Source organism: Peromyscus maniculatus, chromosome 23, assembly GCF_049852395.1.
Source record: "Peromyscus maniculatus bairdii isolate BWxNUB_F1_BW_parent chromosome 23, HU_Pman_BW_mat_3.1, whole genome shotgun sequence".
Classification (NCBI taxonomy): domain Eukaryota; kingdom Metazoa; phylum Chordata; class Mammalia; order Rodentia; family Cricetidae; genus Peromyscus; species Peromyscus maniculatus.
The window spans coordinates 16,987,568-17,011,862 of NC_134874.1; the positions used below are offsets into that span (position 1 = coordinate 16,987,568).

Here is a 24,295-nt window from a genome sequence, read left to right on the forward strand (position 1 = left end):
ATCCCTCGCCTTCCTTTTCTTTTCTTTTTCTCTTGTATTTTGTGTTCTAAGGCAGGGCCTTGCTGGGTAGACCAGGCTTGCTTTGAATTCGAGACCATCCTCCTGCCTCAGCTTCCAGAATGCTGGGATCATAAGCATGCTCTGCAGCTTCCATTCGCTCTCCCTTCTTGCAGGCTGAGGCTTGACTCGCCCCAGCCCCCTGCTCCGCCCCGCGTAGCCACACATGTTCAAAAAAGGGGAACCTAAGGCCCCAACAGGAGAAAAAAAAATCCCGGTTGTCTAAGCCAACCGGGCTCATACCATGCCCCTCCCTATGATCACATGTCGAGGAGAGGACATGTGACCAAGTTCTGACCAATAAGATGTTGAGAGAATTCTGGGGACATTTCCTCGCTAATAAAAAAGAGCCTGCACATCTAGCGCGGTGGTCCATGCCTGTACCACCTATAGCATGGGCAGTGGAGCAGAAGGCCATTCTCAACTAGACAGCAAGTTCAAGGCCAGCCTGGCCTATGTGAGGCTTTGTCTTCCAAGGGGGTCTGCGCAGAAGCAATCCTGCTCCTCTGTTGGATGTCGGCTGCCTAGGTAAGGTGGGAAGACACAGCAACCTTCTTGTGACCAAGAGCTTTTGGCACCTGGAGCTTCATCCAAAGCCTTGATTCTGAAACTGGCATGGCTGGAGCCACCTCTCCTCAGAACTCAGTCTTCCTCATCAACATCCTGTACTTTCTAGGTCTCCGCTCCAGGGCATCTCAATGGGTGGAGGTGGAGGCAGCTGCCAGTTCTGGAGCTTCCTGGGTTTAACCATTCAAGGATCAGCTTCCCTGCTCAGGACAGTGCTGGGCTGTGGAGATTCACAGAGAGGACTTGCTTTTCCAGATGTTCAGGCCAGAGGGTGGAAACAAAGACAACCACAAATAGTCAAAGTACTTCAATGCCAGGGAGTAAGCCTTGGGCCTCGAATACACTAACCACTAACCACAGGTCTACCACAGTTACACTCCTGTTTCTACATATTTCTGGGGGGCTGGAGAAATTCTCATTAGTTAAGAGCACTGATTGGCTATTCTTGCAGAAGACCTGAGTTCAAATCCTATCACATGAGGGCTCACAACTGTGTGCGTAACTCCAGCTCCAGGGGATCTGACACCCTCTTCTGGCCTCTGTGGGCACTACACACACATGCACATACCCACACCCAATGGAAAAAAATAATTTCAGATGTGGTGTTCCTAATACTCACAGGAACTGTTTCCCAGGCCCAGACAGGCTGTTAGCATACAAAGATCTCATCCAACATGGCAGGTGCTTGGCCCAGAACTAGATATATCCTCCTGAACACTTCAAATCAGAAATGAAACCTGCTGTCTTAGTTATGGTTTCTATGGCTGTGATGAAACACCATGACCAAAGCAACTTGGGGAGAAGAGGATTTATTTGGCTTACACTTCCACATCACTGTTGATTATTAACGGAAGTCAGGACAGGAACTCAAACAGGACAGGAACCTGGAGGCAGGAGCTGAGGCAGAGGCCGTGGAGGGGTGCTGCTTACTGGCTTGTTCCTCATGGCTTGCTCAGCCTGCTTTCTTATAGAACCCAGGACCACCAGCCCTGGGGATGATCCCACTCACAATGGGCTGGGTCTTACCTCATCATTTACTAATTCAGAAAATGCCCTACAGACTTGTGTACAGCCCGATTTAATGGAGGCACTTTCTCCACTGAGGTTCCCTCTTCACAGATGGCTTTAACTTGTGTCGAGTTGACATAAAACTATGCAGCACACCTGAAGACACAGAGGGCCAGCTCTAAGAAGGAGATGAGCGAGAGTTTCAGCAAATACCTGAAATTCTAGCCAGGGGCCAAGAGCTGAGGCAGGGGGACTGAGAGTTTGAAGTTAATCCAGACTGTAGGTGTGGTAGCATAGCCCTACAATTCCAGCATTCGGGAGGCAGAAGAAGGAGTACTCAAAATTAGAGGCTAGTCTGGGTTACATAGTGTCTTAGTTGAGATTTCTATTGCTGTGAATAGACATCATGACCATGGCGACTCTTATGAAGGAAAACATTTCATTGGGGCTGGCTTACAGTTTCAGAAGTTTGGTTTATTATCATCATGGCGAGAAGCCTGGTGACATGCAGGCAGACATGGTGCTGGAGAAGGAGCTGAGAGTTCTTCATCTTGATCCTCAGCAGCAGGAGAGACTGTGTCACTAGGCCTGGCTTGAGTATAATATGAGACCTCAAAGCCCACCTCCTCAGTGACACACTTCCTCCAACAAGGCCACACCCACTCCATCAAGGCCACACCCACTCCAACAAGGCCACACCTACTCCAACAAGGCCACACCTCCTAATAGTGCCACTCCCTGCGGGCCAAGCATTCAAACACAGGAGTCTGTGGGGGCCGTTCCTATTCAAACCACCACGCATAGTGAGACCCTGTGTACATAAATTAACAAATCGAAGAGGGAGCTAGTGTGTGGATGCCCACATGCAAGCTCAGACACAAGACTTTGGCCTGGCCTGTCAGCCCTGCCGCAAGCCCCTCAGGACTGCCCAGCCATTCTGTCTTCAGTTGGTTTAGTTTGTGTGTGTGAGCACATTGCACACACACACACACACACACACGCTCATGCACACGCACACGCACACGCGCGTGCCTTGGTTTTTCGTGTGTTTGTGCTGGCACACGTGTATGGCACCCATGTGGGGGTCACAAACAACCTTGGGTGGGGGCAGTCTTTACTTCCCACCTTGTTTGGTCAGGGCCCTTTGTTCATTGCTTTGTACACCAGGCTAACGGTCCCACAAGTCTCTCTGCCTCCCATCTCCAGCATGGCATGCTGGGATTACAGATGTGGCATGCTGGGATTACAGACACGCAAGTGTCTGGCTTTGATGTGTGTCCTGGAGGTTGGAAACCCTGGGCTTGCAGGACAGGGGCTTTACTACATAAAGTGTAAGTCCCATTTTATCTTTCCAAGGTGTTTTTTTCTTTTTTTTTGTTTTCTTCTGTCTTTATGAAGCCACCTCTTTACACGGGCCTTGGTGGAGATTGTGGTGCTACACCAGCAGGTCTAAATCATGGTGGGGGTGTTCGGTCCTTCAAAGGCCTCACAGGATGGATTCCTGACTACCTTGCTCTGAATAGCACAGCTCACGCAGTAATGCAGCTTGACACAGGGTTTCGGAAGCACATAAGCGTCGAAGACATTTGCTTTGGATGTGTCCCTGACAGCAGCGGCCTCTACAATGTTCCAAATGACGAACTTCTTAATGGCCTTGTCCTTGGGCACTCACCGGACACAGTTCTTGCAGTGAATTGGCTGCACGTGGCCGCGGCCCTTTTTGGCCCTTTTTCCTTTTTTTTTTTTTTTTTGTTTTGTTTTGTTTTGGGTGTTCTTGGAGCCAAGACCCGAAATAGCTATTTTTGTTTTGTTTTGTTTTTGTTTTTCGAGACAGGGTTTCTCTGTGTAGCTTTGCGCCTTTCCTGGAACTCACTCTGTAGCCTAGGCTGGCCTCGAACTCACAGAGATCCGCCTGCCTCTGCCTTCCGAGTGCTGGGATTAAAGGCGTGTGCCACCACCGCCCGGCTTTTTTTTTTTTTTTTTTTTTTTTTTTTTTGGTTTTTCGAGGCAGGGTTTCTCTGTGTAGCTTTGTGCCTTTCCTGGAACTCACTTGGTAGCCCAGGCTGGCCTCGAACTCACAGAGATCCACCTGGCTCTGCCTCCCGAGTGCTGGGATTAAAGGCGTGCGCCACCACCGCCCGGCCCGGCTTTTTTTTTTTTAAGATTTATTTATTTATGTATATGAGTGCTCTGTCTTCCTGTATGTATGTCTGCATGGCAGAAGAGGGCATCCGATCCCGTTATAGATGGTTCTGAGAATTGAACCCAGGTCCTCTGGAAAAGCAACTACTGCTCTTAACCACTGAGCCATCTCTTCAGCTCCCTTTCTTTCTTTCTTTCTTTCTTTCTTTCTTTTTTAATTAACTTTATTTTATTTTATTTTATTTTTTGATTTTTCGAGACAGGGTTTCTCTGTGTAGCTTTGTGCCTTTCCTGGGACTCACTTGGTAGCCCAGGCTGGCCTCCAACTCACAGAGATCTGCCTGGCTCTGCCTCCCGAGTGCTGGGGTTAAAGGCGTGCGCCACCACCGCCTGGCTTAATTAACTTTATTTTATGTGCATTGGCGTGAAGGTGTCAGATCCCCTGGAAGTGAAGTTACAGAGAGTTGTGAGCTGCCATGTGGGTGCTGGGAATTGAACCCAGATCCTCTGGAAGAGCAGTCAGTGCTCTTAACCACTGAGCCATCTTTCCAGCCTCCCACCACCACCACCCCTTTTTGGATACAGAATTTCTCTGTGCAGCTCTGGACGTCCTGGAACTCACTCTGTAGACCAGGCCGGCCTCGAACTCACAGAGATCCGCCTGCCTCTGTCTCCCGAGTGCTGGAATTAAAGGCTACCTCTAGCTATCCTTGCTATGGTGATATTCTCTTCCCAAACCAGAAAACCACCACTCTTGGCCTGGCTGCCTCTTCCCCAGCACCCTAGAGCCTGTGACAGCCAGGCAGGGCTGTGTGCCTCACATTTGAGTGGTCACCACCCACAGAACAGCTAGGCCAGGGGAGCATGCCGGGGTCACAGGGCACAGAGAGAGTGCCCTGGGATCAGGACCTGCCCTTGTCCTGTGAAATAGCTAGCTAGCAGCAGAGCTCAGTTTCCCTCCTGAGGCAAGAGCTGTTCCCCTGGCACCTGGCTGAGACACAGGGCTGGCACTGGGTGGAAGCAGGTTCAAAGCTTGTCTCTGCAAGCCAGGTACACTTTTCCCAGCTTGGATGCAACGCTGTCTCTTTGGGAGGATGAGGTCATGCCAAGTGGGTCCTTGAATGCTCACACACAAGGTCCATGGCTGGGCCGTGTTGTTTCCCGCAGGCTGGGGGACATGGGATGCATCAGCCCTGTGTCTCCCTGATCCCAGCCTATGCAGATAAGCACGTGACTGTCTCACCAAAACCTTAGAATGGTACCTGAGTAAACGCTCCCAGGGGAAGCAATCCTGCTCCCTTTGTGACCTTCTAAAGAGAAGATCCAGTTACATCCTGCCCCAACACTCCGACTCCACACCCTTCTCCCAGCCCCGCATCCAGCAACCCTGGCACCCTCGATACACTCTGCTCCCCCCACACACACACACTGCGCTTCTAATGCTCCTCGTGGGAAAAAGACCTCAGGGTTTCCATGGCAACGTCTCCACGCTTCAGCTCCAGGCAGTCTGAAGCCACAGCCATGGCCACCGTGCCTCCTGTTTCATTTCAACCCAACCTGAGTCGCTTGCTTTTTCACGGGCCTCAATAGGAGGGAGAGAGGAGAGAAAGAGGAGCCGAGGAAGGTAGGGCCCGGCGGCACCTGGAGCCAGAGAGGCTTTGTGAAGCCATGGTATCTTAACTGCCATCTGCAAGACAAGAAGGAGCAGGGTTGACACGGGCCCCGGGGGCCCTCTGGGTTTTGCCAGCCCTCTGAAAACCCCAAGGTCTGGGGTCTGACGCAAAGGCCAAGTGTCCTTCTAAAAGTCCCTTAAGCGGCTTCGGTTCCCTCCTAAACCAGGCCACGGTGCCACCCAGTCAGCTCCTACACCTGTGAGTCACTGGCCCCCAGGAGTTGAAGGTTGAGGGTGGTACACGTACACACACACACACACACACACACACACACACACACACACACACACACACACACGCTGTCTGGCTCCTGTCTGGCTCCGTACATCTTTCCCTCAAGGTAACTACGACTTGGAAGCATGCAGGTGCTCCTGGGCCCCCGGGATCTTTAATTAGACCTTGGGTCTCACATGTCCTGAGGTGGAGTTAGAGCAATCGGAGGCATGGCTCCGAGCGAGTGGGAACAAGCCCTGCTGTCTCCCTCCCACCTCCCTAACTGCTCTTCACGGAGCCAGAAAAGTATCCAGGTGGGAGGGAGTTATCTCAACAAGCTGTTTACCAGGGCATAAGATCCTTATAGCTATCTCCAGAGCTGCACCCGCTCCTTCATAGCTCTGAAACGTAGGAGTTAGAATGGCAGCCAGACCAGAGTTCTACCAAAGTGCTTCTCAGCCCACAGTCTCTTCTTGCATCACTCGGGTTTTTCTGGTCTCCCTTCCTTCCTTCCTTCCTTCCTTCCTTCCTTCCTTCCTTCCTTCCTTCCTTCCTTCCTTCCTTCCTTCCTTCCTTTCTTTCTTCTGTTTTTGTTTTTCAAGACAGGGTTTCTCTGTGTAACAGCCTAGCTATCCTGAAACTAGTTTTGTAGACCATGCTAGCTTCAACCTCACAGAGATCTATCTGCCTGCCTCTGCCTCCCGAGCGCTGAAATTAAAAGTGTGCGCCACCACCACCTGGCTTGCTGGTTTTGCTGCTTTTTTTTTTTTTTTTAATTCTTCTGCAGAACTGTGACCCCCAGACCCCCATGGATATGTCCATGCCCTGTCAATATTCCCTCATCTGGAATAGGGCTCTGTAGATGTGAATGAGCTGAGAAATCCCATTGGTCTAGATGGCTCTGATCCAAATTCCCAGTGTGCCCCTAAGGAGAGGGTCCTTTCACGGAAGCTGAAAAGCAGCCACTGGGGAGACCGGAGAAGCGCATCTTCAAGCCACATGGCCCCGAGCCCCCACCAGCCCTGAAAGCCTTGGAACAGTGGGTCTCAACCTTTCTAAGGCTGCAACCCTTTAATGCGGTTCCTCATGTTGTGGTGACCCCCAGCCATAACACAATTTTCATTGCTACTTCATAACTGTGATTTTGTTCCTGTTATGAATCATAATGTAAAGATCTGATACTTTGGGGCTGGAGAGATGGCTCAGTGGTTAAGAGCACTGGCTGCTCTTCCAGAGGACCCGGGTTCAATTCCCAACACCCACATGGCAGCTCACAACTGTCTGTAACTCCTGTTCCAGGGGACCCGACACCCATTGCAAAACAGCAATGCATATAAAATAAAAATAAATAAATTTAAAAAATTCTGATACTTCCAATGGTCTTAGGTGACACCATGAAAGAGTCATGACCCACAGGTTGAGAACTGCTGTTCCCCTAGAGGTTTCAGAGAGCTTCAGGAAAGGGGGTGTGAAGGTTCAGACCCTGAGCGGGGGCCGCCGCCACCCCCCCCAAACAAGCTAGTCCCCACCTGGATTTTAGTCTTCCATATTGGGAGAGAACAATTCCTAGGTTTGTGTTTGTCTTTTAATACAAGGTCTCCTGCAGCCTGGGCTAGCCTCCTCAGAATCACTATCTAGCCCAGGCTGGCCTTGAAATTTTTTTTTTTTTGGTTTTTCGAGACAGGGTTTCTCTGTGTAGCTTTGGAGCCTGTCCTGGAACTCACTCTGTAGACCAGGCTGGCCTCGAACTCAGAGATCTGCCTGGCTCTGCCTCCCGAGTGCGGGGATTAAAGGCGTGCACCACCACCACCCGGCCCTTAAATTTTTTTTAAATTAATTGGTGTGTTATTTTCTGTGTATGAGTGCTTGCCTGAATGTATAGCTCTGTACCACAAGCCTGCCTGGTGTCCTGCAGAGTCCAGAAGAGGACATCAGATCCCCTGAAACTGGAGTTAGAGACCATTGTGAGCTGCCACGTGGTTGCTGGATATTGAACCTGGGTCCTCTGGAAGAAGAGGACCCTTCCCCCTCCGCCTTCCCCCTCCCCCTTTGCAAAGGCAGCCTGCCTTGGGTGTTTCATTGTAGTCGAGAGAGAGTGGAAAACATAAGACCTGAAGTCACAGCAGCTCCAACACATCGGAAATGAAGTTCGCTCTCACTTCCCAGTGCAGAGGTGGCTGGTGCTGCATGAAGGTGGCCCCTCTTATTAACACTGCTCAGAGTGGGTTGGAGGTGTCATGTCTGCTGGGTCGAGAGCTGGGCCCATCACTTGTCTGTGTCTTGTTGGTCAAAACACAACCTTTGGGTCACACAGCTCTTCCATAAAAGCTGGGAGACATCTCTTCTAGCTTTTATGGATGTGTGTGTGTGTGTGTGTGTGTGTGTGTATGTTCATATATGTATGTGTAAACTCAGATGTGTAAACTCAGATGTGTAAACTCAGATGTGTGTGTGTGCATGTTCATATAGGTGTGTGTAAACTTGAATTGTGTGTGTGCATATTTATATAGGTGTATGTAAATTCAGATGTGTATGTGTGTATGTTCATATAGGTGTGTGTAAACTCAGATGTGTGTGTGTGTGCATGTTCATATAGGTGTGTTAAACTCAGATGTGTGTGTGTGCATGTTCATATACGTTTGTGTAAACTCATGTTTGTGTGTGTGGAGGCCGGAGGGCAACCCCAGGCGTTGTTCCTTAGGGATCATTCACCTTGTTTTCTGAGACAGAGTCTCTTACTGTCCTGGGGGATTCCTGGATTCAGCCAGGCTATCTGGCCAGGGATCCACTAGGGATCCACCAGGGATCCTGTCTCAGCTTCCCAGCAGTGGGATTACAAATGTGGGCCACCACACTGAACTTTTTTTTTTTTTTTTCAAGACAGGGTTTCTCTGTGTAACAGTCCTGGCTGTCCTGGAACTCGATTTGTAGACCAGGCTAGCCTCAGATTCACAGAGATCCACCTGCCTCTGCCTCCCAAGAACTGGGATTAAAGGCGTGGGCCACCACCGCCCCGCCCTGCTCACTCACACACGCTTTTTTTTACGTGAGTACTTGGGGAGCAATGCACGCACGTCCTTATTTTGCATGGCAAACACTTCGCTGAGTGGTTCCCCGGAACTTTAGGCTCTCGGAAAGTGGAAGGAAATAGGAATGTGATGGTTGGGTAGCGGTCCCGAATCCCCACAGCACCTGCGCCCGGGCCTCCCCTTCCTCAGTAACAGTCCTGCAGACCTGCATCTCAGATCACAACATCTCCCACGGGGCAGCACTTCCGGCTGCCCCTCATTGCTCATCTATGGACTCCGAGAAATGAAGAAGTGAAATCAGAGTGTCTCCAGCACAGGGCGCCAGGGGGAATGGAGTTCCTCTTTACAGAACCAAAAGGGAACTTGCCATTCGCACTGTGACCAGCAGCAGCCAAGGCTCAGAGCAGAGCCTTCTCCAGAGTAGAGAGCCCCGTGTGGCTCAGTGGCAGAGCATGTGCTGAGCATGTCAGCTGCACGCCGGCCACGCCCCTGACACATACTCCAGTCCCACCCCGCCCACGCCCCGCCCCCCTCCAGTCCCACGCCCAGCACTGTAAAGGGGCTGCAGAGATGACTCAGTGGTTAACAGTACGTACTGCTCTTTCAGGGGTCAGTTCTTAAAACCTGTGTCCAGAGTCTCATAACTAAATCTGCACTTTAAAAAACAAAAAAGTAGAGGGGCTGGAGAGATGGCTCAGGGGTTAAGAGCACTGGCTGTTCTTCCAGAGGTCCTGAGTTCAATCCCAGCAACCACATGGGGGCTCACAACCATCTGTAATGAGACCTGGCGCCCTCTTCTGGCCTGCAGGTGTATGCAGACAGGACACTGTATACATAATAAATAAATAAATCTCTAAAAAAATAGGTTATTTTATTTTAATTATTTATTTATTTAATTTGCATTAGTGTTTGAGATGCATGTACGTCTGTGTGAGCGTGCTGGATTCTCTAGAGCTGGAGTTACAGACAGTTGTGAGCTGCCATGTGGGTGTTGGGAATTGAACCCAGGTCCTCTGGAAGAGCAGCTAGTGCTTTTAACCATTAAGCAGTCTTTCCAACCCTGATTTATTTTATATGTGTATATATAAATGTCTGCATATATATATATATATATGTGTGTGTGTGTGTGTGTGTGTGTGTGTGTGTGTGTGTGTGTGCACCTTGCATGTGTCTAGTGTAGTGCCCTAAGGGACCAGAAGAGGGCGTCAGAAACCCTAGAACTGGAGTTACAGGCGGTTGTAAGTCTACCAGTGGGTGCTGGGAAACCGAACTCTGGTCCTCTGCAAAAGCAGCCAGTGCTCTTAACCACTAAGTCATATCTCTACCCCAAATCTTTAAAACTTAAAATGAGAGGGTCAGACCGGTAAATCTCCTGCTGCACAAGCTTGACATCCTGAGTTTGATCCCCAGGACACTTGTAAAGATGGAGAGAACTAACTCCACAACTAACTCACACTCCATGGTGCCCATGTTCCCCCAACTCCTCAAAAAAAAATTTTAAAGAATAATCTTTTCTTATATTTGACAAAAAGAAACTTGTTTCTCAATGCTTCTAGAGGCTTGAATGTTCACAGTGGAGGCACCACGTCCAGTTGGGCCATCTTGCTGCTGGGGACTCTCTTTGCTGAGTCTCTAGGTACCACGGGGCACATGGTAAGAGAGAGCAAGGCAGAAGAAATTCATTTCCACCTCAGAGTGCTGCCTCTGGGGCCAGAGAGACGGCTCGGTGGTGAAGAGCACTTGCTGTTCGAGTTCAGGTTCCCAAAACCCTGCTCTGTCTTCCTGTCTCTGTTAGCACCCTACCTCACATGGCACAAAAATAAAATTAAATCTTAAGCCGGGCGGTGGTGGTGCACACTTTTAGTCCTAGCACTCGGGAGGCAGAGCCAGGTGGATCTCTGCAAGTTCGAGGCCAGCCTGGGCTACAGAGTGAGATCCAGGACAGCCACCAAAGCTACACAGAGAAACCCTGTCTCGAAAAACCCAATAGGTAGGTAGGTAGATAGATAGATAGATAGATAGATAGATAGATAGATAGATAGATAAACAAGTGCTCCTTGGACATCCATTCATCTGGGTATCTACCATTTGGGTAGAGCTCTCCTCTCAGAACCCACTCACCTCCTGAAGAATTAAGTTTGAAACCTGTGGGATGCTCTCAAGCCAGGGCATGAGGTCTCAGGAGATTCGCTTTCACTCTCTGTTCCTGATGAGAAAGGATTATCTTCTGATGGAGTAGTTCCCTTCTGAGAGTGAGACCATCCTCACATCTGCTGAATGCTGGTTGCTGGAAGTGCTCCCCCCCCCTCCCAGAACCATGCCAGATACCAGAATCCAAGGGAGCTCAATTCTCCTTTATAAAAGAATGGAGAGCCAGACATGATGGTGCACGTCTTTAATCCCAGCACTCGGGAGGCAGAGGCAGGCGGATCTCTGTGAGTTTGAGGTCAGCCTGTTCTACAGAGTGAGCTCCAGGACAGCCAGGGCTGTGACACAGAGAAACCCTGTCTCAAAACCAACCAAAAAAAAAAAAAAAAAAAGGATGTAGGGGGCTGGTGGGATGGTTCAGAAGGTAAAGGTGCTTGCCACCAAGGCTAGTGACCCAAGTTTCATTCCTGGGACCCACACAGTAGAAGGAGAGAACCAATTCCTGTAAGTTGTTCTCTGGTGTGATAGACACTTCTCACACACACAATGAATTATTTTTTTTCCTAAGTATTGTATTCCTACCAGGCAGTCCTGGCACTCAGGAGGCTTAGGCAGGCATAGCTCTGAGTCCAAGGCCAACCTGGTCTACATAGTGAGACCCTATTGTAGTTGGGTTTTTTGTTTGTTTTGGTTTTGTTTTGTTTTTTGTTTTTGTTTTGTTTTGTTTTGTTTTGCTCATTTATTCTTAGTTCTTTGCTCTTTTCGGGGCTCACCACCCAGTTCCCAAACAAACACACAGAGGAGACTTTTTCTTATTTATAAGTGCCCGGCCGTAGCTTGGCTTATTTCTTGCCAGCTTGTCTTAAATTATCCCATCTACCTTTTGCCTCTGGACTTTTATCTTTCTCTATTCTATATGCCTTTCTTTACTTCTTACTCTGTGGCTAGCTGGGTGGCTGGCCCCTCACATCCTCTCTCCTTCTCTTTCTTGCTCATTCCTTGCTCTCTATTTAGGCTCTCTGCCTGCCAGCCCTGCCTAGTTCCCTCTCCTGCCCAGTTATTGACCGTTCAGCTCTTTATTAGACCAAGTGTTTCAGGCAGGCAAAGTAACACAACCTCACAGATGCAACATAAGAGAACGCAACACATCTTTGCATCATTGAAACAAATATTCCACAGCATGAATGAATATAACACGATTTCAACTAGTATTCCACAACACCCTATCCCAAATTTTGCGTATGTGTGCACATGGCAAAGCACATATATAGGAGATCAAAGAACAACTTGCAAATTGAGCAGTGGTAGTCTACGTCTTTAATCCCAGTGCTCAGGAGGCAGAAACAGGCGAATCTCTGCAAGTTCAAGGCCAGCCTGCTTTACAGAGCAAGTTCTAGGACATCCAGGGCTACACAGAGACACTTTATCTTGAGAGGGGGGGGGCAACTTTCAGGAACTGGTTCTCTTCTTCTACCAGGGGACTAAACTCAGGTCATCAGGCTTGGTGGCAAGCACCCTTACCCTATGAGCCCTCTTGCCGGCCCCACACATCCTCCTTTATGCTTCCATTCACATCTTGTCTGCTCATTCTTCCTGACACTGTGGATGAGCTGCTACACAGAGAGTTGGCAAGTTGGACGAAGGGCTTGTGCCAAGAAAACATTCTGCGCACGCTCAGTACACTGTATCCCATCCCCCTGTCTCATGTGTCCAGCTCAAACACAATGTTTTGCAAGGATTTTTTTCCCCCTCCTGGTCGCACAGCTATAAGCACTGGAGGCCCAGGTGCCGCAGCTGAGATCGCGACTGGTGACCTGCACTGATTGGATTAAAGAATGCCTGAGAGATTAGTGAAGCTACCTCCGGGTGTGTCCTTGGAGGGAGTTTCCAGAGCTGGTTAAATCTTGAAGGACTCTGAACTGATCAGAATTTTAACCCACGGGTGGACTCCAAAGTTTGAAGGGACTTCTGGGAAGCAGGGCCTGATTGGTGGAACCTAATGCCTGGGAGGGGGGGTGTCCTTGGAGCCCGCCACTACCATCTATCTGCCTTGGGACCTTCCTGTCACTGCTTCCTGTCCACCTTGACTAACTGCTCCCGACACACTTCCTCCATGATGAACAGAAACCTCTGAAAGCGCAGGCAAAATACATCTTAGTCTATCAAGTTGTTTCTGTCAGGTGTTTTCCCACAGTGACACAGAGTCTCGTGGGTAAGGTCTCAGAGACATAGCTGTTCATCATGTCAATGGCCAAATTTATGAACCAGAAAGTAACATCAACCCAAGAGTCTCCTGACGGGTGACGGAGTATATGGTCTATCAACACCGTAGAATATTACACAGCCTTGAAAAGGAAGAAAACACTATTACTAGCTACAATGTGGATGGACCCTGAGGAAAAGCAAAATAAACCAACCATAAAAAACAAGGAAGGGCTGGGCGGTGGTGGCGCACGCCTTTAATCCTAGCACTCGGGAGGCAGAGCCAGGTGGATCTCTGTGAGTTCGAGGCCAGCCTGGGCTACCAAGTGAGTTCCAGGAAAGGCGCAAAGCTACACAGAGAAACCCTGTCTCGAAAAACCAAAAAAAAAAACAAAAAACAAAAAACAAAAAAAAAAACAAGGAAGGTAAGATTTGTATGGAGGCCAGCAGCAGTGGCACATGCCTTTGATCCCAGCACTCAGGAGGCAAAGACAGGTCTACAGAGTGAGTTCCAGGACAGGCACCAAAACTACACAGAGAAACCCTGTCTTGAAAAACCAACAACAACAACAACAACAACAAAAAGAAAGAAAGAAAGAAAGAAAGAAAGAAAGAAAGAAAGAAAGAAAGAAAGAAAGAAAGGAAGGAAGGAAGGAAGGAAGGAAGGAAGGAAGGAAGGAAGGAAGAAAGAAAAGAAAAGAAAAGAAAAAGATTTGTATGGAGTATCTAAGGTCTTCAAAATCAGAGAGAAAATAAGAGTCTGATTCCACAAATAAAGCAGCATGGTCCAGGTGGTAGCCCACCTGTAGGCTTCTAGGCTTCTATTTTGTTGCATGTATGTATGTACATATATAGGTATGTATGTATGTATGTATGTATGTATGTTTGTATGTATGTATGTATTTTTGAGACAGTCTCACTATGTGGCCCTGGCTGGCCTAGAACTCACTATGTAGCCCAGGCTGGCCTCAAAGTCATCATTGCGCTCCACCTAATTAAAGGCATGTGCCACCACACCCAGTCAAGAGGGAGTGAAATCGGAAACAAACATAAGTGGTTGAGAAGTCACCATGGAGAGCAGAGCATTCTGGGTAGCAGAGCGGTAGGCAGGAAAGGGCCTGAGGTGGGGTCTCAGGTCGATTAGCGATTAGCGTTGGGAAAGAATGGGAGGCGAAAGGTGGAGCTGAGGTGCGCGGGGGCTGGATGCTGAGTTTCACACATTAGTCCTCTCCGAGAACAACGAGGGGGTGAGGAAATAAAGCCAGGGCCACGGGGAAGAGGGCAAAAGACAGATAGGACAGCCTCCGACCCTCTTGGGCAATGGCGCTGTTGGGAGACCTGGGGCAGGGCTTGCTGATATGCCAAACGTCATGGGATCTTCCGTAAGCACTGAAGACGAGGATGGCCGAGGACCCAGAGGCTGTTTTGAAGGAGAACCTGGTGGCCACTAGAAGCTGGAGAATCCAGCGAGAAATGGGGAACACGGAAGCGGATGGACTTGCCCATCACAGTCCGGAAGGTCCAGGAGGCAGCTGGAGAGACTGCCCGGTGGTTAAGAGCATCGGCTGCTCTTGCAGAGGACCTATGCCTTTCTCCTCCTGGCCGTGAGCGTGCGGAGACTCCAGCGGAGGCTGGGGTGGTTGATCGGCCCTGTTTCACAATGTACCCAACTTTCAGCAGCCTCCCATTAATGAAAACAGTGGTGCTCCACCTTCCTAACGCTCCGGACCGTTTAATACAGTTCCTCATGTTGTGGTGACCCTCAACCATACAATAATTTTTGTTGCTACTTCATAACTGTAATTTTGCTACCATTACGAATCGTAAGATAAACATCTGATTTGCAGGATGTCTGATATACGACCCCTGTGAAAGGATAGTTCAGCCGGGCGGTGGTGGCACACGCCTTTAATCCCAGCACTGGGGAGGCAGAGGCAGGCGGATCTCTGTGAGTTCGAGGCCAGCCTGGGCTACCAAGTGAGTTCCAGGAAAGGCGCAAAGCTACACAGAGAAACCCTGTCTCAGAGAGAGAGAGAGAGAGAGAGGAGAGAGAGAGAGAGAGAGAGAGAGAGAGAGAGAGAGAGAGAGAGAGAGAGAGAGAGAGAGAGAGAGAGAGAGAGAGAGAGAGAGAGCTACTGAATTAAAATATCTAACCTACTTTTCCATGAATAATTTCAGGGGATAGTCACATCCATGATCCTCCCCACCATTCATCCCCAAAACTGTTTACGTCTCCCCTGAAGACTGAAGCTCTGCACCCCGAGACAGGAAGTCCCTCCTCCTCCACAGCCCCCTCTGTTTCATTAAGCTGTGTGCTCCATACACCTCATGCATACGCACTGTGTCCTGCCCTAAGGAGTTTACTTCATTAGCATGGTGTCCTGGAGGTCTATCTCCTGCAGCCTGGGTCAAACGTCCTTCCCTTCAAGGGTGAGTGAGGACTGGGGTGTGGCTCAATGGTGGAGCGCTGGTCTGGCATGAATGCACCACAAGAAACAGGAAGGGACCTGATGGTGGTGGCGCACCTCTTTTAATCCCAGCATTCCGAGAGGCAGAGGCAGGAAAATCTCTGTGAGTTTGAGGCCAGCCTGGGCTAGAAAGCAAGTTCCAGGACAGTCAGGGCTACACAGAGAAACCCTGTCTTGAAAAAAAAAAAAATGAAAGAAAGGAAGAAACAAAGAAAGAAACAAAGAAACAGGGATTATGGGATGAGAGTCAGGGATGGGGTGCATCCGATCTTCACTTCTGTTGCTGTGATAAAACATTGACCAAAAGCAACTTAGGACAGAGAAGAGTTTATCTCATTCAGCTCATACTTCCTAGTCACAATCCATCATTGAGGGACGTGGAGGCAAGAGCCATGGAGGATGCTGTAACCATGGAGGATGCTGTAACCATGGAGGATGCTGCTTCCTGCCTCACTCACAGGCTCATGTCCGCTTTCTCGTTCAGCCCAGGACCACCTTCCTAGGGAACGGCACCACTTCCTGGGCTCTCCTGCATCAATGAACAACCGAGACAATGCCCCACAAACAGGTCCACAGGCCAATCTGATCTTGGCAATTCCTCACTTGAGACTCTCCTCTCAGATGACCTTAGGCCATGTTGCAATGACAATTAAGGCTGCACAGGACAGGTGGGCTGGGCCCCACATTCTGATCTGTTCATCCCATGATGGGCAGGATGTTTCTCCACTCTGGACTGTGAGCATGGTGCTGCTGAAGACACAGACACCATAGTGATTTTTGTTTTTATTAAGACAGGGTTTCTCTGTGTAGCCCTGGCTGTCCTGGATCTCACTCTGTAGACCAGGCTGGCCTCAAACTCACAGAGATCCACCTGCCTCTGCCTCCCAAATACTGGGACAAAAGGAGTGTGCCACCACACAGCTCCATGGTGATTTTTCTATGTCACACAGTCCGGCGAAGTCAACAGAGCTGGGACCGGTCAGTCACTCCACACAAGGGCAGGTATAAAAGGGCACCCCTTGCCGGGCCGTGGTGGCACACACCTTTAATCCCAGCACTCGGGAGGCAGAGCCAGGTGGATCTCTGTGAGTTCGAGGCCAGCCTGGACTACTAAGTGAGTCCCAGGAAAGGCGCAAAGCTACACAGAGAAACCCTGTCTCGAAAAACAAAACAAAACAAAAAAAAAAAAAAAAAAAAAAAGGCATCCCTCATTAGTCCCTTCAAGCCAATAAGAGGCTCAGTGCTTTATCACAAGGTCCCCAACTGAAATGTCACACACACACACACACACACACACACACATGTTTTAAAGACGGTTTGGGCCTCAGACAGTGCCCTGAAGTCCTGTTACCTCTGCCCAGTTCTACCTGGTGCCACCGGCGGTAACGTGTCAACATGAGCCACCCTCCCTGGGAGCAAAGTCCCCCGGCAGTGGAAACCTGCTTCCAGACACAGTTTCCACATTTGGAAGCGACTCTGCCAAGAGCGATAATCAGCAAGGTCCTTGTTTTATTAAGGACATACGAGTTGACTTTGAAGGTAAAGCTATCGTGGACACCATTAGTTTCCAAGCAGATAAGCAAGGATCAAAGTCTTGAGGCTCCTGTGTAGCCTGGGTGCAGGGACCAGTGACTACTGTGGAAGATGACAAACGTCATCTGGGTATGACTAGGCATGGGGTAAGATTTATTTTGCTTCCTTCCTTTTTTTTTTTAAAGACAGGGATTCACAAGCCGGGCAGTGGTGCTTTAATCCCAGCACTCGGGAGGCAGAGGCAGGCAGATCTCTGTGAGTTCGAGGCCAGCCTGGTCTACAGAGCGAGTTCCAGGAAAGGCTCCAAAGCTACACAGAGATATCCTGTCTCAAAAAAACCAAAAAAAATAAAAATAAAAAATAAAAGACAGGGATTCACTTAGTAACTCTGACTGGAGTGGACCTATATAGACCAGGCTGGCCTTGAACTCACAGAGATCTGCCTGCCTCTGCATCCCTAGTGTTGGAATTAAAAAAAGGCCTGCACCACCACACTCAACTTTAATTTTTTTTTTTCAGAGCTGAGGACCGAACCCAGGGTCTTGTGCTTGCTAGGCAAGTGCTCTACCACTGAGCTAAATCCCCAACCCCTCAACTTTAATTTTTAAATATGTGAAAGTAAGCTGGGTGGTAGTGGCTCACACCTTTAATCCCAGCACTCGAGAGGCAGAGACAGGCAGATCTCTGTGAGTTTGAGGCCAGCCTGGGCTACAAAGAGAGTTCCAGGACAGCCAGGACTGTTATACACAGAGAAACCCTATCTCGAAAAACAAAACAAAACAAACAAACAAAAAAGTGTAAGTTTGTGTGTATATATGTGTATGTCTGTGTGTGAATATGTACCTGTGAGTGCAGATTGCCCACAGAGGCCAAAAGAGAGTGTTCAAGACCCTAGAGCTGCAGTTATAGGGTGATTATTCTTTATGGAGCTGAAGTGTAGATGAGTGTTAGTTAAGTTTTCCTATTGCATGGAGGGCCCTGGGTTTGATCCCCAGAATGACACAAAATAAAAACAAAAAGCTTTCCTGCTTCCTGGATTGTAGTAGCAAAACCATTTTTTTTTTATTAAGAATTTTCTATTCATTTTACATATCAACCACAGATTTCCCCATCCTCCCTCCTCCCACCCCCCAGCCCTTCCACCCAACCCACCCCCCATTCCCACCTCCTCCAAGGCAGGGTCTCCTATGGGGAGTCAGCAGAGCCTGATGCATTCAGATGAGGCAGGTCCAAGACCTTCCTTCTCCTTGCACCAAGGCTGAGCAAAGCGTCTCACCATCGGCACCAGGCTCCAAAAAGCCAGCTCATGCATCAGGTACAGGTCCCAGTCCCACTGTCTGGGGGGCCCCCTATACAGTTCAAGCTGTCTCGCTTATCCAGAGGACCTACCTAGTTCAGTACCATGGGGGCTCCTCAGCTATTGGTTCACAGTTCATCTGTCTCCACTAGTTTGGCTATTTGTCTCTCTGCTCTTTCCAATCATAGTCTCCATATCTCTTGCTCATAGAATCTCTCTTCTCTCTCATCAATTGGACTCCTGGAGCTCTGCCTGAGACCCAGCCGTGGATCTCTGCATCTGCTTCCATCAGTCACTGGATGAGGGTTCTATGGCAGTTAGGGTATTCAGCCATCCAATCAGCAGAGTAGGCCAGCTCAGGTACCCTCTCAACCATTGCCAGTAGTCTATGGTGGAGTCATCTTTGTGGATTCTTGGGGACCTCCCTAGTACCCTGCTTCTCCCTATTCCCATGGTGCGCAAAACCATTATTAAAGCCACCCAAGCTCTGACAGGAAGGGGTGTGTGCCTAGATTTTGGTCCACTAAAACAAGCACTGGAAGGGCTGGAGGGAGAGCCCAGTGATCAGCTTTGATTTCCCACACGGTGGCTCTTAAATGTCAGTAACTCTAATTCCCAGGGGAATCGGATGCCCTTTCTGGCCTCTTTGGGCATCAGCCCTGTATGTGATACACAGACATACATGCAGGCAAAACATCAAAAGAATTAAATAAATATATAAATAAACATAAAAGTAAATAAGTCAATGAAAATAAATAAGACGCGAGCAAGTATTAAGCCCAGCACTCGGATGGCAGAAGCAAGCTGATCCCTGAGTTCAAAGCCATTCTGGTCTACATAGTGTATGGTGTATGGAGAAGCTGTGCATCTTCGTGGCCATGGCAACCCTAGTCACAGGCTTCCAGCCTGCATAAAGATGGAAAATGTAAGCCAGGAACAAATTTGTTCTTAAAGTTTTAATAAAGCCAGGTGGTTGGTGGTGCATGACTTTAATTCCAGCACTCGGGAGGCAGAAGCAGGTGGATCTCCATGAGTTCGAGGCCAGCCTGGTCTACAGAGTGAGATCCTGGGCAGGCTCCAAAGCTACAAAGAGAAACCCTGTCTCAAAACAAAACAAAAAAACAATTTAATTGAAAATAATTTTATTTTATGTGTATGGGTGTTTTGCCTACATGTATAGCTGTGCACCATGTGTGTGCCTGGTGCCCAGAATCATGCCAGCCTAACTGTCATTTCTTTATCTTGCTATTTTGTTCATATTTTGTCCCTCTTGAGGCAGGGTCTGGCTGCATAGCCCATGGTGGCCTCAAACCCATGGTCCTTCTGTGTCTTCCTCTCAAGTGCTGGGGTTACAGGTGTGCATTGCCATGTCTGGGGTAGCTTAATTTGAATGCCATACATCGGTAGTGGCTGGCCAGATGGACAGCACCGAGCCACGCAATGCGATGTTTTGTGGCTGGGGATAAAAATAAGATGGGTCTACGTGGAATAATAAAAAGCATTCTGACACCATATGCAGCTTTTTTTCCCCCCAGTTCTAGAGAATGTACCCAGAGCCTCACGCATGCTCAGCAAGAGATCTGCTGCCGAGACACACCAGCCCTCAAACAACCTTATTTATTCACTTATCTATCAGTCTGTCTACCGATCTCTGTGTGCGCGTGCGCGCGTGCATGCACACTCACAAGTGTGCATGACCCAGCTCGTGTAGAAAGCAGACGCTGCTCTTGTGAGTCGGTTCTCTTCTGCCACCTTGTGGCATCTGGGTTGTAATTCAGGTTTGTGGGCCAACACCTCTACCCCGTGAGCTTTCTTGCCTCTCATCCACGCCAAATTATCTTCTTGAACCAGCTGGGGCCAGGGCTTGGTGGCACACACCTTTAAACCCGGCACTCGCAGGGCAGAAGCAGGTTGACCCCTCTGAATTCAAAGCCATTCTTGGTCTACATGGTGAGTTCTGAGCCCGCCCAGCAGAGGCTGTCTCATGTGAGAATCTGTCACACACACACACACACACACACACACACACACACACACACACACACACACACACACACGGGGCCCATACTACGGAAGCACATACTGTGCTCTGTGTTCCTGCTTCTGCAGGGGAAAACCCAGCAGCCATTGTCCTCCAAATGCAGGGACTGCCCTGGGACCCATCTCCTGTTACTAGGTCCCACCGCTACATTTTCTTTTCCTTTCTTTCTTTCTTTTTTTTTTTTTGGGGGGGGGGGTTGGTTTTTTGAGACAGGGTTTCTCTGTGTAGCTTTGCGCCTTTCCTGGAACTCGCTTGGGAGACCCGGCTGGCCTCGAACTCAGAGAGATCTGCCTGCCTCTGCCTCCCGAGTGCTGGGATTAAAGGGGCATGCACCACCACCACCACTACCACCACCGCCGCCCGGCCTTCTTTTTCTTTTTCTTTCCTTTTCTTTCTTTTTTTTTTATTAAACTGGATGGTAATAATGAAAACATTAAATAATTAAATAATTAGATAAATAATTATCTAAACACAGAGCACTCATGGGTTCATTCTTGGTTTCAACAGGACTTACAGGAATGGTCTAACAGCACTGGGGTTGTGATTATAGTCCTGAGACAGGACTCCAGATCAGCAGAGCCCTGCTCACCTGCACGTTCAGTGAGTGGATGATGCCCTGCCGAGGAATCTCCACACACGCATCCAGCTGCTGGATCAGGTTGGCTGGGATTCCTTCCTGATCATTTTCCAATGGCAGCAGTGACTTCTCAGGGAAGCGGTACTGGGCCAGGTCTGAGCTTTGTGCTGTCTGCTCCCATTTTCACAAGCATGTATATACTTAAAAAAAAATACTTTAAAAAAGCTGGGCGATGGTGGCACACACTTTTAATCCCAGCACTCGGGAGGCAGAGTCAGGCAGATCTCTGTGAATTCGAGGCCAGCCCGGTCTACAAAGTGAGTTCCAGGACAGGCTCCAAAGCTACACAAAGAAGACTCTCCAGCAAGCAGCCAGCTGGGCAACCATCAGGACAGCCTGGGTTCTCTGGACACACAATAGGCAAGGCAACTGTACAGTAACCCCAGATGCTTGCTGCTGAAATGCAATTCTGGTTTCTGCCCTAGATAAGATTGGTTAAGAAAGCTCAACCCACCAAGTAGTGGTGGCGCACGCCTTTAACCCCAACACTCAGGAGGCAGAGGCGGGCGGATCTCTGAGTTCCCGGCCAGCCTGGTCTCCAGAGCGAGTTCCAGGACAGACAGCCAGGGCTACACAGAGAAACCGTCTTGAGAAAACAAAACAAAACAAAACAAAAGCTCATTTCAGAACTTTCTGCTACCAGCAACCTTGGTAAAGTCTACACACAGGTTAGAAGGGAGTGTGTCCTCCGAGGGGTGGGGGGTCAGCTGGTGCCTGGAGTTAGTGTAACATCTCAAGCAACCTCCTTTCTGGCTCTGTAAATTGGCCATTTAACCCACTTTTTGAGTCAGCCTGGAGATTCCCCGTGCTTCCCTTGATGGCGCAACTTTAGGACCAGTAAAAAAGCCACTCTCTGCAGTCTTGCCCTGTTTTTTTCCGCTTTGTTTTGTTAAGTCTTCATCAGTAGGAAACTGCTGAATTGGTAACGGGAAGAGGAAATGTTAAAGGGGCCTCAGAGTGGCAGGATGGGATGGTGAAGAGTCCCAGGGGGCAGTGAGGGCAGAGATGACAGACGGCAGGCAGAGGTGGCTGGGGACAAGGAAGAAAGAGCAGAGAGCTAAGGCTAGAGAACCTCCCCAGCCACCCCAGGAGCTCCAGAGAATAGCAAGATTGAAGGGTGAAGGACCCCAGACCCCTCAGGCACTGAGCATCCTGGACAGCAGAGCCGGTCCTAACACCCAAGGCGGGATTAGAGGTGTGACACCATGACACTCACAGACACCGGCTCACTCACGTTGACTCAGAGCAGCCAAGAGTGGAGGTCAGGGGCAGGAGCAGGGTTCTGGCAGCCAGGAGACTAGGGGAAGGGACAGGTGCTGAACTTGCCCTGACTCAGAGACAGTAAGGTATTCCGGTGGGCTATTAGTCAGCAGGGTGCCTGTAGGTGACAGGGTGACTGTAGGTGACAGGGTGCCTGTGAACTGTTCTCTTTTTGTTTGGTTGTTTTTGTTGTTGTTGTTTTGGTTTGGTTTGGTTTTTCGAGACAGGGTTTCTCTGTGTAGCTTTGGAGCCTATCCTGAAACTCACTCTGTAGCCCAGGCTGGCCTCAAACTCACAGAGATCCACCTGCCTCTGCCTCTCGATTGCTGGGATTAAAGGCATGCGCCACCACCGCCCGGCCTGTTCTTTTTTTTTTTTTTTTTTTTTTTTTTAAAGAAAAATTGAGGGCCAATGAGAAGCAATTGCAGCCAGGCCTAACAACATGAGTTCAAATCCCAGGTCCCACAGAGTAGAAAGAGAGAACTGACCTCCACACATGCGCCAAAGCCTGCACACACACACACACACACACACACACACACACACACACACACACAGAGTTCTAGAATTCAGTTAATTCAGTTAGATAATAGTGTCATGGCTGCATGCTGTGGGGCGGCAAGCTAACACCCAGAACTGTGTGTGAGGTTTGAGGCTCGGGGTTACAGTTTGTTTGGAGAACATTTGCTTAGCATGTGCAAGGCCCTGGGTTCCATCCCCAGCACCTCAAAGAAAAAAGTGAGGTTTGTACTCCAATCTCTAATGATTCAGACAAATAAATGGATGGATAGGATAAGAACTAGGTAAACTGACTAATAGATTGATAAGTAGATGATAGATAGGTAGGTAGGTAGATAGATAGATAGATAGATAGATAGATAGATAGATGGAAGGTAGGTAGGTAATAAGACGGATAGCATGGTTACTTGTCGGAACAAGGTCAAAAGAATGACCCATGGTGAACCATACCTTGGGGAACTGTGAGAGAGAGTCCAGGAAAGAAGGTAGCGGGCCTTTTCCCTCAGGCACGTTTTGTTCCCTGGATTGTTCTTGGACCCGATTTCATGCCTCGTGCAACAAACATTTACATTCAGTTTATAAGACATGTTTATTCTTGTTGGATGTCAGAACAGAGCTATAGAACCCCATCTTGTGAAAGGACATGCTGAGGGCTGTCCACAGTGCGCCCTGAATCTGTATATGGCCTCTGCCTTGCTTTCATGTTTTCCCAGATATAATCTATAGTACACGCCGGGCAATTGTGTTTAAAGTGGACTAGTCTGAGAAAGCTCTGGGGAAAGGTTGCTCTTGTTAATATTTCGTTCGTGCTTACTGGCGTTTATTGACATGTGTTTCTGATCTCAACCTTCCTTGGATCACCCCTTTCTTTGTCACATGCATATATGAAAACACACTGAAACTCAAGGAAGGTTGTCTATACATTAGACTCTAGTCTGCCCCATTCTTTAAGGCCCTCAAATCCAAGGTCTCCTCGAAGACAGACCTGCATAGGTTGACAAAAGTTGACAGTTCCAAGCATGGTATTAATTTCCATCTTATTGGATTTATAAACATGGAGAGGGGCTGGAGATGTGGCCTAGTGTGGACAAACCCTGGATTTAACCCCAGCACCACATAAACTAGGCATGGTGGCACAAACCTGTCACCCCTGTGCTCCTGAGGTAGAGACAGGAAGATCAGGAGTTTTAAGGTCATCCTCAGCTATGTAGAATGTTCAAGGTCAACCTGGGTTACATGAGACCCTTCCTTAAAAAAGAAAATATAGCTGTGGCATTAGTGAGGGGACCTAAGTGTATACTGTAAGGCTGCTTCCAGAGAAGATTAACGGTGGAAGAAAGACCTGCCCTGAATGTGGATGGCATCATCTCATGAGCTGGAATCTTCGACTGAACAGAAAGAGAGAAAGGAGAGAGTTGGGCATACCAGCGTCCCCCTCTGTCTGCTTCCCGACCCACTGTGGGTCGAACTGGCAGCCTCCAGTTACCACCATGGTCTCCAT

The 24,295-nt window shown here is 49.0% G+C and overlaps 1 pseudogene; it reads right to left on the reverse strand.

Annotated features, from left to right (window-relative positions):
- Nucleotides 1-3,038: 3,038 nt before the first annotated feature.
- LOC102916560 (small ribosomal subunit protein eS26 pseudogene) lies at nucleotides 3,039-24,295 on the reverse strand (annotated as a pseudogene).